General features: G+C 49.5%; 1 long non-coding RNA gene across 1 annotated transcript; it reads right to left on the bottom strand.

Annotated features, from left to right (window-relative positions):
• Positions 1-255: 255 nt before the first annotated feature.
• On the bottom strand, positions 256-4,618 carry LOC124029927. Its single transcript, XR_006837870.1, has 4 exons — positions 4,339-4,618; positions 797-948; positions 566-633; positions 256-335 (listed from the first exon to the last, which is right to left on the bottom strand). It is a non-coding gene; the product is annotated as an uncharacterized LOC124029927 (long non-coding RNA).
• Between the last annotated feature and the right edge of the window lie 499 nt (positions 4,619-5,117).

Below are 5,117 nucleotides of genomic sequence, written 5' to 3'. Positions count from 1 at the left end.
AAATAGAATTTGATTTGATTTGATTTACTATTGTAGTGGTATAGTCTCTTGATAAAAAACACGATTTTAATCTAAACATAACTCCTGAATGTTGCCGTAACAAAGATTATTATTGTAGTTGTAAAGTCTCTTGATAAAGATCATGAAACAATGTTTTAATCTAAATGTTTTATCTAACTCCTGAATGTGAGAAGAGGAGGTGGTCTGGTCTGTGGTTTCAGCACCACGGACAGCAACACTACAGCCTGAGTACAGTACCTCTCTGACTGGGTTGGCTCTGGGCAGGATATCCTCCTCACTCTCCTCACAGTGCCCTCTGCAGGCCGGTTCAGTAACTGCAGGAAATAAATAACGGTCGTACCATTAACCACAACGAGATACAAAGGCCAAGTTCACACTCATGTTGTACAACTGAGAGACACAATGGTTGTGACATTTTTTTTTTGATGAGTTTGCCAGCCAAAACAACGTTGTGTCAAATGAGTTTTTTCATCAGTTGTACAACCTGAGTGTGAACTTGGCCTGAGGTAAACGGTAGGTTGTCAGATTGACGTAGCTAACTCACCAATCTGGGCAGTGAGGACTACAGCAGGAATCAGGGTTTCCAGAGATGGAGCCTGGACCAGAGGGAGGCTGAGGATGAGAGAGTTCTGATTGTATTCACGTCAGTCAATGTGTTTAAATGCTTGGTTTGATCATCATAGACAGGTGTGAGTGAGAGAGTTGAGAAATAATGTTTAAAAAAAAAAGTTTAAAAAAAGAACAAACTAATTGATTGATTGTGAGGATTCCTCACCATGTCCCCAGACAGCTCTGTATCAGAGTGGAGAGAGCGGAGTAGAACAACATGGAGGACAGTAACCTCTCTCTCTCTCCATCCTGTAACAGTAGATGTTGCTGCAACACACCGAGGACCAGAACCAGCAGAGAGCACTGCACAAACACCTGCTGTAGAGAGAGAGAGAGAGATTCACAAGAACTGCAGTATGAAACAGGTACAAAGAGCTAGCCAGTGGTAGGGAGGTACCAACAGCTAGCCAGTGGTAGGGAGGTACCAACAGCAAGCTAGTGGTAGGTAGGGAGGTACCAACAGCTAGCCAGTGGTAGGTAGGTAGGTACCAACAGCTAGCCAGTGGTAGGGAGGTACCAACAGCTAGCCAGTGGTAGGTAGGTACCAACAGCTAGCCAGTGGTAGGTAGGGAGGTACCAACAGCTAGCCAGTGGTAGGTAGGTACCAACAGCTAGCCAGTGGTAGGTAGGTAGGTACCAACAGCTAGCCAGTGGTAGGTAGGTACCAACAGCTAGCCAGTGGTAGGTAGGGAGGTACCAACAGCTAGCGAGTGGTAGGTAGGTACCAACAGCTAGCCAGTGGTAGGTAGGTACCAACAGCTAGCCAGTGGTAGGTAGGGAGGTACCAACAGCTAGCCAGTGGTAGGTAGGTACCAACAGCTAGCCAGTGGTAGGTAGGGAGGTACCAACAGCTAGCGAGTGGTAGGTAGGTACCAACAGCTAGCCAGTGGTAGGTAGGTAGGTACCAACAGCTAGCCAGTGGTAGGTAAGTACCAACAGCTAGCCAGTGGTAGGTAGGTACCAACAGCTAGCCAGTGGTAGGTAGGTAGGTACCAACAGCTTGCCAGTGGTAGGTAGGTAGGTACCAACAGCTAGCCAGTGGTAGGTAAGTACCAACAGCTAGCCAGTGGTAGGTAGGTAGGTACCAACAGCTAGCCAGTGGTAGGTAGGTAGGTAGGTACCAACAGCTAGCCAGTGGTAGGTAGGTACCAACAGCTATCCAGTGGTAGGTCGGTTCCAACAGCTAGCCAGTGGCAGGTAGGTACCAACAGCTAGCCAGTGGTCGGTAGGTACCAACAGCTAGCCAGTGGTAGGTAGGTACCAACAGCTAGCCAGTGGTAGGTAGATACCAACAGCTAGCCAGTGGTAGGTAGGGAGGTACCAACAGCTAGCGAGTGGTAGGTAGGTACCAACAGCTAGCCAGTGGTAGGTAGGTACCAACAGCTAGCCAGTGGTAGGTAGGGAGGTACCAACAGCTAGCCAGTGGTAGGTAGGTACCAACAGCTAGCCAGTGGTAGGTAGGGAGGTACCAACAGCTAGCGAGTGGTAGGTAGGTACCAACAGCTAGCCAGTGGTAGGTAGGTAGGTACCAACAGCTAGCCAGTGGTAGGTGAGTACCAACAGCTAGCCAGTGGTAGGTAGGTACCAACAGCTAGCCAGTGGTAGGTAGGTAGGTACCAACAGCCAGCCAGTGGTAGTGGTAGGTACCAACAGCCAGCCAGTGGTAGGGTACCAACAGCCAGCCAGTGGTAGGTAGGTAGGTACCAACAGCTAGCCAGTGGTAGGTAGGTAGGTAGGTACCAACAGCTAGCCAGTGGTAGGTAGGTACCAACAGCTATCCAGTGGTAGGTCGGTTCCAACAGCTAGCCAGTGGTAGGTAGGTACCAACAGCTAGCCAGTGGTAGGTAGGTACCAACAGCTAGCCAGTGGTCGGTAGGTACCAACAGCTAGCCAGTGGTAGGTAGGTACCAACAGCTAGCCAGTGGTAGGTAGGTACCAACAGCTAGCCAGTGGTAGGTAGGTACCAACAGCTAGCCAGTGGTAGGTAGGTACCAACAGCTAGCTAGTGGTAGGTAGGGAGGTACCAACAGCTAGCCAGTGGTATTTAGGTACCAACAGCTAGCCAGTGGTAGGTAGGGAGGTACCAACAGCTAGCCAGTGGTAGGTCGGTTCCAACAGCTAGCCAGTGGTAGGTCGGTTCCAACAGCTAGCCAGTGGTAGGTAGGTACCAACAGCTAGCCAGTGGTAGGTAGGTAGATACCAACAGCTAGCCAGTGGTAGGTAGGGAGGTACCAACAGCTAGCCAGTGGTAGGTCGGTTCCAACAGCTAGCCAGTGGTAGGTCGGTTCCAACAGCTAGCCAGTGGTAGGTAGGTACCAACAGCTAGCCAGTGGTAGGTAGGTAGATACCAACAGCTAGCCAGTGGTAGGTAGGGAGGTACCAACAGCTAGCCAGTGGTAGGTAGGTACCAACAGCTAGCTAGTGGTAGGTAGGTACCAACAGCTAGCCAGTGGTAGGTAGGGAGGTACCAACAGCAAGCTAGTGGTAGGTAGGTAGGTACCAACAGCTAGCCAGTGGTAGGTAGGTACCAACAGCTAGCCAGTGGTAGGTAAGTACCAACAGCTAGCCAGTGGTAGGTAGGTAGGTACCAACAGCTAGCCAGTGGTAGGTAGGTACCAACAGCCAGTGGTAGGTAGGCTAGCCAGTGGTAGGTAGGTACCAACAGCTAGCCAGTGGTAGGTAGGTAGGTACCAACAGCTAGCCAGTGGTAGGTAGGTAGGTACCAACAGCTACAGCCAGTGGTAGGTAGGTACCAACAGCTAGCCAGTGGTAGGTAAGGTACCAACAGCCAGCCAGTGGTAGGTAGGTACCAACAGCTAGCCAGTGGTAGGTAGATAGGTACCAACAGCTAGCCAGTGGTAGGTAGGTAGGTACCAACAGCTAGCCAGTGGTAGGTAGGAGGTACCAACAGCTAGCCAGTGGTAGGTAGGTACCAACAGCTAGCCAGTGGTAGGTAGATAGGTACCAACAGCTAGCCAGTGGTAGGTAGGTAGGTACCAACAGCTAGCCAGTGGTAGGTAGGGAGGTACCAACAGCTAGCCAGTGGTAGGTAGGTACCAACAGCTAGCCAGTGGTAGGTAGGTACCAACAGCTAGCCAGTGGTAGATAGGTACCAACAGCTAGCCAGTGGTAGGTAGGTAGGTACCAACAGCTAGCCAGTGGTAGGTAGGAGGTACCAACAGCCAGCCAGTGGTAGGTAGGAGGTACCAACAGCTAGCCAGTGGTAGATAGGTACCAACAGCCAGCCAGTGGTAGGTAGGGAGGTACCAACAGCTAGCCAGTGGTAGATAGGTAGGTACCAACAGCTAGCCAGTGGTAGGTAGGTACCAACAGCTAGCCAGTGGTAGGTAGGTACCAACAGCTAGCCAGTGGTAGGTAGGGAGGTACCAACAGCCAGCCAGTGGTAGGCAGGCACCAACAGCTAGCTAGTGGTAGGTAGGCACCAAACAGCTAGCCAGTGGTAGGTAGGTACCAACTGAGATTTAAACAACAACCTGCATGTGGTCTGTGGTCACTGCATGTTTCTCCATAGCGCTTTATGTTGAACTGTTTCAAGAGGAAGTACACATCTAATATATACTATAATATGTGACATAATGCAGACGTTTTTATCCAGCATCCTACAGTATATATATATATAAACTTACATATATTCAACTTAACTACAACAATGGCTTTGTCACTTAGCTTATTCACCAAGGGGCTTACCTGTATCGCCAACAGCAGGTTTAGAAAGCAGGGTGGATGTTGGTTCACACTCTGAGATATCTGTGTTGCTGGTGCTTCTGGTTTCGTCAGGAGTTCGTGTCAAACGCTGACCTGCATCCATTATCATACACGGCTGTTGTCTTCTTGTCAAAACTCCTTACATGAATACAGATTTCCTTCTCTCTCTCCTCTCTCTCTCTCTCTCTCTCTCTCTCTCTCTCTCGCTTTTCTTCTCACTCCCCTCATCTCTCTGTCTCTCTCTGTCTCTGTCTTTCTGTCCCTCTCTCCGCTGCGCTCGTCTTCTGTCCCTCTCTCTCGCTCTGTCTTCAACTCATCCGCTGCAAACCACAACAACAACAACAGAGGATCAGCTGAAACGTGTAGCAATTCTGTCCCCTCTCTTGTGTCCTAACTGAACTTTGACCCAGGATAGTTCCAAGTCAGTAGTTTGTCATTACTTGTATATCTCCTTTTTAATCATTATCTTCACACACACACACACACACACACACACACACACACACACACACACACACACACACACACACACACACACACACACACACACACACACACACACACACACACACACACACACACACACACACACACACACACACACACACACACACACACACACACACACACCAAAACAATGAGGTGTGAGCTAAAAAGGCCTACTGGATTATTTTAACGTCCTGACTATCACGACTGTAAGATTATATAATCTCGGGAACCCAGAACTAAATCTGGAGACAAATTGTTAAATCTGTTGCAAA

The sequence above is a fragment of the Oncorhynchus gorbuscha genome, unplaced genomic scaffold (assembly GCF_021184085.1).
Source record: "Oncorhynchus gorbuscha isolate QuinsamMale2020 ecotype Even-year unplaced genomic scaffold, OgorEven_v1.0 Un_scaffold_8220, whole genome shotgun sequence".
NCBI classification, from domain to species: domain Eukaryota; kingdom Metazoa; phylum Chordata; class Actinopteri; order Salmoniformes; family Salmonidae; genus Oncorhynchus; species Oncorhynchus gorbuscha.
Note: the sequence above shows the minus strand (reverse complement) of the source record. Positions and strands in the feature narration are given on the sequence as shown.